The following is an 11,062-nucleotide window of genomic DNA, read 5'->3' as shown; positions in this document are numbered from 1 at the left end:
TGGAAAAGATTTGTGGTGAGTAGGTATTGGAATGCTAGAACAACACAGAATGCAACAATATTATTGGTTTTGTTTAATAATCAATGTCATATACAACTTTGGGTCACGTTAAATTAGAAAGGTTCGGCTGTGGCTTTTTATGGATCAATTGGCTTGTGCATCAATCGGTACAGGAGATCGAGGTTTCTTTTTTCTCCGTTTAAAATTTCTTTTCATGGTTGAGTATCCGAATCGTTTTTGGTATTCGATTTTATAAAGAGGTTTGACTACTTATTGGACAACCTCTCTAATAACTCGTAATCAAGATGACGGATATATATATATATATATATATATATATATATATATATATATATATATATATATATATATATAATTATAATAATACTAATAATAATAATAATGAGGACTTCGTATAGCGCCTAATCTTTAGAAGCTCTAAGCGCTTTACAACATTAGACAACACCTATAAGATAAAAAACATATAATGATATGATTACAAAAACAAACACCATGAAATGAGAAAACATGCTGAGAATATTTAAGGTAGGAAACATTATTAGGTCTTTAAGTTTGTTCTTGCAGTCGAAATAAGTGAGTTTTGAGAGCCCTCTTGAATGTGATCACTGTGTCTTTGTGTCTAAGTTCAGTGGGCATTTCATTCCACGTTGCTGGGCCCTGGTATGCAAAAGAACGCTGTCCATTTGACTTTGTTTTCATAGTGGGAATAATGAGTATACGAATATATATATATATATATATATATATATATATATATATATATATATATATATATATATATATACATTCAATTACCACCTATGAAATGTTACAAGCTGGTTATGAAAGGTATGTAATTCATATAAAAATTAAAGTTATCTGCTACTGAACTTTTCATTTTTCTCCACAGGTCAAATGTCTTGCTGAAGATCTTTCGTGACTAATAGTATATGTCTTAGATTATCCTTGTTAATTTAAAAGTTGAAAGATTGAATCTCATATAATTTACTTGTGATGTATATTTAATTTGCATTCTTTCTTTGTTTTATTTAAAACATTTCTTTCATTATATGTCATTGTAGTGTAACTTTGTATATTAGAAATAACCTTGCCCAAAATCAAGTTTATTTTCTACTTAACTTGAATTATTGATTTTGTTTATTTTATTCTATAAACAACTAATACATAGTAAACTATGTTCCGTGTGTATGGATTTAATATCAGGATCATTATTAATATAAGTAAATATGTTTGTTTGGGTCTGGGTCTAAGTTATTGGAATTTCCCATACAATTTACCTGGCGTACCTGACATAGTCCAAGTTATATATTATAATTTTAAAAACAGAATTTCTAATTAAATCTAACATTGTATTTTATAAACATTAAGAAGATTCTAGAAGGTTCGTTTCTGTTAGGTAATTGGGGTTTTGGGGGGGGGGGTTTCAGCAAATGTAAATTGTGACCTGACGTCAAGTGGAAGACCATATAATCTTGTCACTGGAAAGATTATTCATTTGTGCTTTATGATCTAACAAAATCAATTTTGTATTATTGTTATGTCAAAAAGTTCATGTGGGCTAGAATTTATTTGTTTCAGTTATTTAATTCAGTGATTTTTTTCTCTGGAAAATGCAAAGTACTAATAAAAAATAGTAATATTTGGACAGAGACATTCACTGGGATTTATAGTGAATCGAAAACCTGGAATTATAATACTGTGATTAACAAATGAATGTTTGTACAACATCACGAGACGGGCAGTCACAGGCACATCAACATCTTCAGCGTTGGACTTAATTTGGAGTTTCACTAACGTTTATTCAGAACTTTTACTATTAAGACTTGTGTCTGTAATTCTATCAATATTTCGGGATTTCATTCGCATTACCATAAGTTTCTTTATTTCATTTTCACTTTGTATTTTAAGGTAATAACTTATTTGTTGAATTTTACAAAGCCTGTTGCTTTTAACTCTTTTCTGTTAATTATTTTAAGGGCATAGACTCATAACATAGTTATTAGATTGATAACTCTTATTACCGCATAATACTTAGCTTGAATGTTCAAGTTCATTTTTTATCATTTCATTTGGTGGCGAGAACCTAAAATGTCATGGGTACTCGTAATCCGAATTTCCTCTGATCCTGCCCACCCCATTTTTGATATTTGGATATTTTTTTTTGTTGGCGTGTAAAGTCAGAGTCACATGCCTTTCGAAAAGTTGGAATTCGCCGACATAATGCGGTGTTGGCATAGGGTAGCCGCTTTACTAGCCGTCTTGCAAATTTGAACGGATCTTCCTCTAGATACACCTGCATGAAATCGATAGGAATGTGATTTATTTTCTCAAAAATTGTGATTATACTATTTGTTCGTCTTTAATCCTCTGACAGACGAGACGAAACTACAACGTTGATTAAATATGACCTGGAAACCTCGCCATTTCAATTGTTAGTCAAATGACTACACAAATCTCGCAACCTACATGTCAATGTCATCAGAGGTCCAGTAGATGTGTTATATCAATAATGAACCATTTTTCCAATGATTTTGTAAGAAAATAAATCGAAAATATAAATGAAAGTCACGTAATCTTTACGGGAAAACAAAGAACAAGAGCTTCTCAAAATATTTATTCTAAAAAGAACAACCATAAATCTGCCACTGTCGCAGCAACTCGGACAAACCCAGATACACCAAGCAAAGAGCAGATATCAATCTGGTAATAACGTTATACCAACAAAAACATCGCTGACACGTGCCAAATACTTGATTATTTAGTTTTTTCCACTTTGCTGCAATACCGACAGTCTCCTGATCCTCTTTTATAGAATAAATATGTTAAGAATTAAGTGTGCGTTATATTTATTTACAAACAATACGTTACTGTTATTTAATATTTTCGAATTTTCTGTACAGCTACATTGGACAATGGTTTGTTGTTGCTATCAAGATGCCGTCGTCAAGAACCCCTTTAAATAATCCACAAAAGTTCCATAATAATATTATAGTTCAAATAATGAGCACTTTCTATTTCAATTGAACAGTCAAAACAAATGTTTTTCGTCTCGAATAATATCTAAGTTCAACACAAATTACGTCTGTAGACCTACAATAGGAATACAAGATGTGAAGATCGCATCAAAATCGGAACACATCTGATTGCTCAGTTCTTTCCTTATATAGACCTTATATTGCGACTTCATTATACACTCCGAGTGACGAATCTTACTACTTGAAATTGCTTGTTCGTATAACCTAACCCAACCAGCTGAAAGGTACTGAATTCTTCTAGATTTGTCCAAACCCCATAACCCAATGAGAAATTAATCCAAAGGCAAAATTAATTCCTATTGTTGAGATTATTATTAGAATTGTCAATACCTACGTCAGCATATATGTATATGTATTTATAGGTTACTGCATTTGTATGGGAAAATATGAACGAGTTTTTTGGATGGAATACTGCACAACCCCATTATATATGCATCAACTTAAATGTTTAAATTTACATATTAGTGCGTGCCTTTTGTTGGATGACAATAATCCAATCTAGGAATAAAACTTTTTTGAAATTTCAGTATAAAGTCACTATTTCTAAGAATGTTATTTATTGTCACTTTGTATTCCCAGAGGAGAATCACTTAAATTGTATAATTTCAATAACTAAATTCCTGCCAGAATTAACTGCTGAACACACCAATAATACAACCGATTCTGCTAAGATCATAGACATTTAATGTATCAAGCTAAATATAAACCGCTACCATATGTTGTCAAAACACAAACATTCGTCAATCTTGTTTCTTTCGGGGTTTTCTTTAGGACCAAATAGAACGAACTATGATTGCTTAATCATATAAACTTCTGAATATCAAAAATCTCAGAGGTGTTTTTATGCGTGACCAATTATCAAAACAACCAAACAACGTTGAAACAGGAATTATTAATCTTGATTCAAATTCTGGTCCAGGAACTCATTGGGTTGCATACGCAATTGATCCACGCGGAATGATTTATTTTGATTCGTACGGACTTCCTCCACCGACTGAATTTCTCAAATACATAAATGCACCTCACAAGGTTTGGTATTCAACATTACCAACACCAACAATAACAGATCCATCGATATGTGGTCGTGAAGTAATTTCTGTACTTGATGCTATATCAAGATCAACCAAACCACCTCATAAAGTCGTGCACGAGTATACAAGTAACCGTGTCTTTTTGAACAGGTCTTAAATTATATAATGGTTGATATTTACGGAAGATCTTTCTCGTGAAAATCTGAAACAATAAATCCTGAAAATATACGTGAACAAATTAACAATGAAATATCTGAATTATTAAATCTTGCAAATGTGAATCCAGACGAAGTAGTTTATTTCAAGATAAGCAGGGAAAATTAAAAACAAGTAATCTTTCATTGCGTGATATTATTGTTAAAATTAATGGAGTAACTGAAAATGCCATAGCTATATTTGACAGCAATGGAAAAATTAAACATGTTGTTATTATTAAGACACTGATAGATAGTACTGATGTCGAGTGAAAAATGGAGGTGATACAATGACTGGTCCACTTAATATGTCAAATAATATCATTAATTTTCTGAGAAAACCGTTAATGGACGATGAAGTTGCAACAAAGAGATACGTGGATAATAAAGACCTTCCAATAATAAACTAGTTAACTTCAATTAAAAATGAAACGGTCGCACTTAAATCTGAATATAATAATCATATACAAATATTTTGGGGTTTTCGTAAGCGAATAAACGAATTTGTTGAAGATTTGTTTGGAAAACCAGCATATGTTGATATAAAACTCGCTGACATATTTTTTTTTACTGTATACGTAATGGCATATGGACAAACATTATGGTCACCACTTAATAAATATATCAGAGATCGTGTTGAAGTTACTGGCATATACAAATTATCAGTGATTGGTGCCACAACATTTACAACATTCACGGCGGTACAACGACGTTATCCCTTAACACAATCAGATGGATTCGTATTAATGGTGTTAGAGCACGATGACGCAGAAACGTTTACTGTGGAACCCAAAGAACGAAAACTCGGTTTGATTTCTTATTGGTGTCTTGAATTAGTCGCCGAATTACCACTTGCTTAATATATGGGATCTCCAATCAACGTGCAACGTTATAGATATAATCAAGTACGTGAATGGCAAACATAACTGAAAAAGATTGTTGACGATTCCACAGAAAAAGTTTTAAAAAATATCACAGACGTACAGTTGTTGTTGATATAATTATCTATTCTATATCTGCTGTTCATACTGGAGCTGGTATATTGTTATCAACGACGGTGATGGCACCAGTAATTGACATAATTTGTATTTCGGCGGCAACAACAATCGCTGGTATTTTTAATATCATTGCAAAGAAAATATCTACATGCACAAACACAAAATTACACGAATACATAATAAAATTATACACTGCAACATTAGCATACTCTAAAAATACCTCACCGTAGGTAAAACTCTTTTAGATTACGATAGTCTTGTCAGTCAGATGTCTAATTTAAGGACTTGTACATCTTCGGCTGTAGAGGTATGTAAGTTTATTAATTTATTGTATATAAGATATAACTATTGTACTACCACGTTTATTTTTGTATGTTTGCTATGTAGCTTTGGTTTACGCAGTATAATGCACACATTTATATTCTTGTTTGCTACTTAGCAAGGGATTTATATTAGTAATATAAAGCTCCATTTTTAAGAAATATTGCTAAATATTCTCTCCAGGTGTCGTTGTGGGTGATGGCATCGTCGATGTAAGCATCAAAGTTGTCTAGATCAGAGGTAATCATATTCATGAGGCGTTAAAATGTACTTGGCGACCCTTCCATCCCAAACGGCATTACTTTATATTGGTAAAGTCCATCCGTAGTCACAATTGCCGAAATTTCCTTTGCTCTTTCCGTTAGTGGAATTTGCCAAAATCCTTTCAGAAGATCAAATTTGGTGACATACTTGGCATTCCCGTTCTTATCAATAGACATCGATTATTGGTAATGGGAATGAATCTGTTTTTGTCACACTATTCGCCTTCCTGTAATCAGTACACATACGGAACGTTTTATCTGGTTTTGGAACAAGTGTTCATGGTGAACGCCAGTCACTTTTACTGGGCTCTATAAAATCAGTCTGCAGCAAATATTGAATTTCCTTTTTTCAAGTATACCTGTTTGAGAGGGTTCATCCTGTACGGGTGTTGTCTGACAGGTTTAGAATTTACAATTTCAACGTCATCGAAAATTGTTTGTTTTTGCAGGAACATCTGGAAATAAATGCTCATATTCAAATAATAACTGTTTAGGTTTATTTATTTCTTGTTCTTGCAAATGTGAAAGTTTCTGATAGAGATCTTTCATAATTTCTGAATTCCGAAGATTTGTCACTTCAATATTGGTAAAATCTGATGATATTCCTTCACTTAAATCTTCACTGAGTGGGACTGGTAAAACTAAATTAATTGCATGTTTAACCTGCCTATCTCTTTCAATATAATGGTACTCCTATATTTTATTTAGATCTCAGGAGCACTAATATTATAATTTATCTCATTCATTTTCTTCTTAGCCTTGTAAGGGTCGTCATATCTAAACTGAATACAAATTTGAAGAATGAGCAACAGAAACAGAACTGCATTATTACCAAACTCAAAAGTTCTCTCCACTATAGTTCTGTTAAACCATAACTTCACTTCGGACCTGAATTGCTGAATGCCAAATTCAAACAATATAGGCTGGAAAGTTCCATACATAAAATTTAACCCTTGACCAGATTGGATAGAGTTAGAATGACCTGACTTGGTCTTAGGTAAGGGACCAACACAATCTACCATAATTCTACTGAATGGTTCGTCAAAGGCAGGAATATGTTGTAGACAAGCCTTAGGAATTTTTTTATTTGGTTTTCCTACCATTGCACAGGTATGACAAGATCTACAGTATTTACCAACTTCACATTTAACGTTTGGCCAATAGAATTGAGTTAAGATCTTGTGATAAGTTTTATTATCGCTAAATGACCAGCCAGTGGAGTTTCATGGGCAAGACTAAGTATGTCCTGCCTGTAAGGTTTCGGAACTACAATTTGATAGTTAACTGACCATTCGTCATCAGCAAGTACCTCAGGAGGTCTCCATTTTCTCAAACGAATTCCATTTTTAATGAAGTCGCAAACAGGAACTTCAGTAGCTTCAGTTTCGCTAATGGCCTTCTTAAACAAACAAGAGATCTCAGGATCTTTTTCCTGTTCGACGACAAGTGATTATCGTTTATCACCCTGATTAGAATAAAGAGAATGAGTCGTTACAAGAGGATCACTGTGATCAATACCTTCTGATTGATCCAAACAAGGAGTGAAAGTGGCATATTCAAAAGCCTGACCAACATATGTGTCAGCTAAAGGAATACTTTCCTTATCAACATCATTCTCAAGAGCTTCCTTTGCCATAGCTCTGGTAACTGCACAATCTGGAAATCTATCAGGGAATTTTTTTTCATTTGGGTCGACTTTCTGATCCAAGCAATGGTTGTCAGTTAGAAGTGGATTAACCACAACTTTGTCTCCAGCTAGGTCGTTGCCTAGTAATAAATGAATGCCCTCAATGGGTAAAACAGAGACTATTCCGACTGTCACGGATCATGAGACTAAGTCTGATGACAAATTTACACAATGGAGAGGAACATTAACAAAGTCGCACTCTACTCCCTGAATAAAAACACTCTCATTAGAAGAAGACTTCTCAGGAAAAGGCAAAGTACCTGACATTAAAAGACTCTGAGAAGCTCATGTGTCCCTTAAAACTTTAATATGGATAGGATTGGCCAAATCACCCAAGAGTGATATAGAACCCTTCGATATGAATGGTTCATAATTCTATATAATCAAATCAGACTGGGGTTTGTTAGACCCAACAAATGTATTGCTTTCAATACATGACCGTGACCTTGACCTCTTAGAAATAAAAGCATTTGGAATAGGTCTGTCATGATTCTGATGCCTATTTTTCATTTGTAGCAATCAGAAATAACGTGTCCTTTTTTTTCTTGCAATAGGTACATGTAGGAAGAGACAAAGATCTTGAATCAAGCTTCTCCGAAGTTTGATTTTTAGAAGTTGTGCCTGTTTGAGTTTTAGAAGGGCTTTTATTAGGCTGAAATAGTTTTCCGCCAAAAGCCTCTTGAGTAGAAGTCTTATTTACAAAAGGAATTTTATGAGTTAAAGAATACTCATCAGCAGCTCGAGCAGCATTTTCCAAGGTTTCAATCTGATGCTCGTCACGATAAGACTTAATTTCACTATGGAGACAGTTTTTGAAATCTTCAAGTAATACAAGTTGTTTGATACTTTCATAATCTCGTTCAACTTTCTTGGCTAAGCACCATCTATCATATAATTGCTCTTTTTCTCTTGCAAATTCGACGTATGCATGACCAGCTTCTTCTCTATAGTTTCTGAATTTTTGCCGATAAGTTTCAGGGACTAACTCATAACCCCTTAGGATGCATTCTTTAACCACATCATAGTCACCAATTTGGTGAACTGACAGTGAATGGTAGATATCACTAGCCTTACCAGTGAGTACACATTGTAATAACTGAGTCCAATGCTCCCTTGGCCATTTCAAATTTTCAGCAACTTTTTCAAAACGAGTAAAGTATTTATCTACTTTTTCTCTGAAAGGGGGCACTAATCTAATATTCCCTGCAAGATCAAAACTTAAATTTGGATTTGAAGTATGAATGTGCTGTTCACTTGCTAGTTCAATTTCCTTCATTTTGCATTGGTATTTCATCTCTTTCTCTCTTTCTTCCATTTGCATTTGTTCTTTTTGTAACTACATTTGTCTTTCTTTCTCTTTTTCTTCTGCTTGTAAATGCATTTGTTTTTCTTTCTCTCTTTCCTCTCTCTCTCTCTCTCTCTCTCTCTCTCTCTCTCTCTCTTCTTTCTCATATTGTACTGCATTTGTTTATCTTGCAATTGCATTTGTTCTTTTTCCTTCTCAAATTTCATTTGTTCTTTCTCTTTCTCCAATTTCATTTGTTCTTTTTCTTCTTCCAACTGTAACTGCATTTGTTTTTTATCTTTCTTCTTTCTGAAGCTCCAGCTTCTTCAACTCCAAGTCCATCTTGTATTTAATTCTAATTCCTTCATTTTTGTGTCAGAGTCTGATACAGGCTTACTGACTGAAACCAAAGCACTTTTATCCAAAACATTCTTGTCTACCAAATACTGAACCAAAATATTTCTTAGTTCCTGATTCGTTAAAGAAGCCTTTAAATTAGAAAGAACACATTTTCTGGAAAATTGAATCAGATCATCTTTTTTGAAAAGATTTAATTGTTCCTGGGTAGGATTTGAAAGAAAGATTTCCACTTTTGATGACATTTTAGAAAAAGCTTGCCGATTTCACTAAAAATTTCAAAACCTAGTGAAATTTAAATTTCAAAAAAGAATGTTTTCTGAAAAATTCTATCCAAAATTCACAATTATCTTTAGGACGAGCGCCCAATTTAGCATGTCAATTGTTTAGGCTCGAATAAACAGTAACACATGAAAGAGTGAAAACAACAAGCTTTGAAAAAATACAATAATTTATTTCCCTGAAAAAATTCTGTAAAAATGAAAAAGATATGAACTTACGGCTTTATAGAATCAAATCCAAAAATGATCCAAAAATAATCAGAGAATAAAATTTTACTAGTCCTAATAACAAAATGTTCTACTGATTTCACGTTCGAATCTCGACGAAGAATCCAAGATGGAAGACGATGACGTATGCTACATTCTGTAGTGTTGAAGTCTACAGTTCCTAGTAGAAATAAGAATTATCACTCCGGTTTCTGATAGCTGAATAAATTTGTATTTTAAAAAAAACTGTCCTTGTTCCGCAATATTATATGAGCACACGTATTTTCTTGAAAAATAGCAGAATTAATCCTTTTGAATCCGTGCAATTTGAAATAACTCCAAGCCAAGTAATTTGAAATAACCCAAAACAGCACAACATACAACTAACAATTTAACAGCCCAACTTCTACTGAATAATTCTCCAAAACATGGGTTATATGGGCTTTCTTAAACGTAAACAAGGGTCAAGTGATGATCTTCTAGAAGTTTATAGAAGCAAGTACTTGTTAAAGCTCACGTTTACCCATGGTGACCCTGACGAAAACCAATCATTTTTACTCTAAGAAATAAAATATCAAAAACATTGTTTATATCTTAAAGACAAGATTCCATCGTGACCTTGGAAACAACTAACCATTTGAAAATAAAATAGAACTTGTTTACGAAGGTTGCTGCAAATTCTGAAACAAGGTCAGAATTTAGATCAACACCTGGTGTTTATAAATCAACAGCAAAAGTCAAACTATTTTCTAAAAAAAAAGTATCATCTCTAGTGAATAAATTTACATTGCAATATCATGTAACGAAACATATAAAAAAATTTAACTGACAAACAATTAAATTGAAATAAATATATATTAAATAAGATATAATTAAATCAAATATAACACTATTTTATCTGGCTTGATATACCTAGGGATGATGTTTTACGAAATGGATCGACAACCCTTGACTAACACTCATGACGCCAAACAGTCTCTGAGCCCTAACAAAATACACAATTAATAATATCAGGCTCCAGTTGGATTCGAACCATCTGTAAAAAGTTAACCGGGTTGGGTTCGGATTATAACAGAACGCTTTTGATGGTGACAAATATACATTATGTTTATTTATGAATAATTTAATGGAAGAAAAAAACTATGATTCGTGCGCCAACAAAATCCAAATATTGGATATTTAACAAAATATGCACGAACCAGATAATATTGCGATTTCAATGAAATCGGTACAGACATACAAGAAAACTCTTAAACAGAAAAAGATACAATGAGTACTTATTCAAATTGATTCCGCACAAACAATGGAGAAAAAAAATGATAATACGTAAATATTGAAAATTTCCACACGAAAATGATATAGTTCGCTCAAATAATGAAATA

This window comes from Sinohyriopsis cumingii, chromosome 6 (assembly GCF_028554795.1).
Source record: "Sinohyriopsis cumingii isolate HCF-2022 chromosome 6, ASM2855479v2, whole genome shotgun sequence".
NCBI lineage: Eukaryota > Metazoa > Mollusca > Bivalvia > Unionida > Unionidae > Sinohyriopsis > Sinohyriopsis cumingii.
This window is presented reverse-complemented; position numbering follows the sequence as displayed.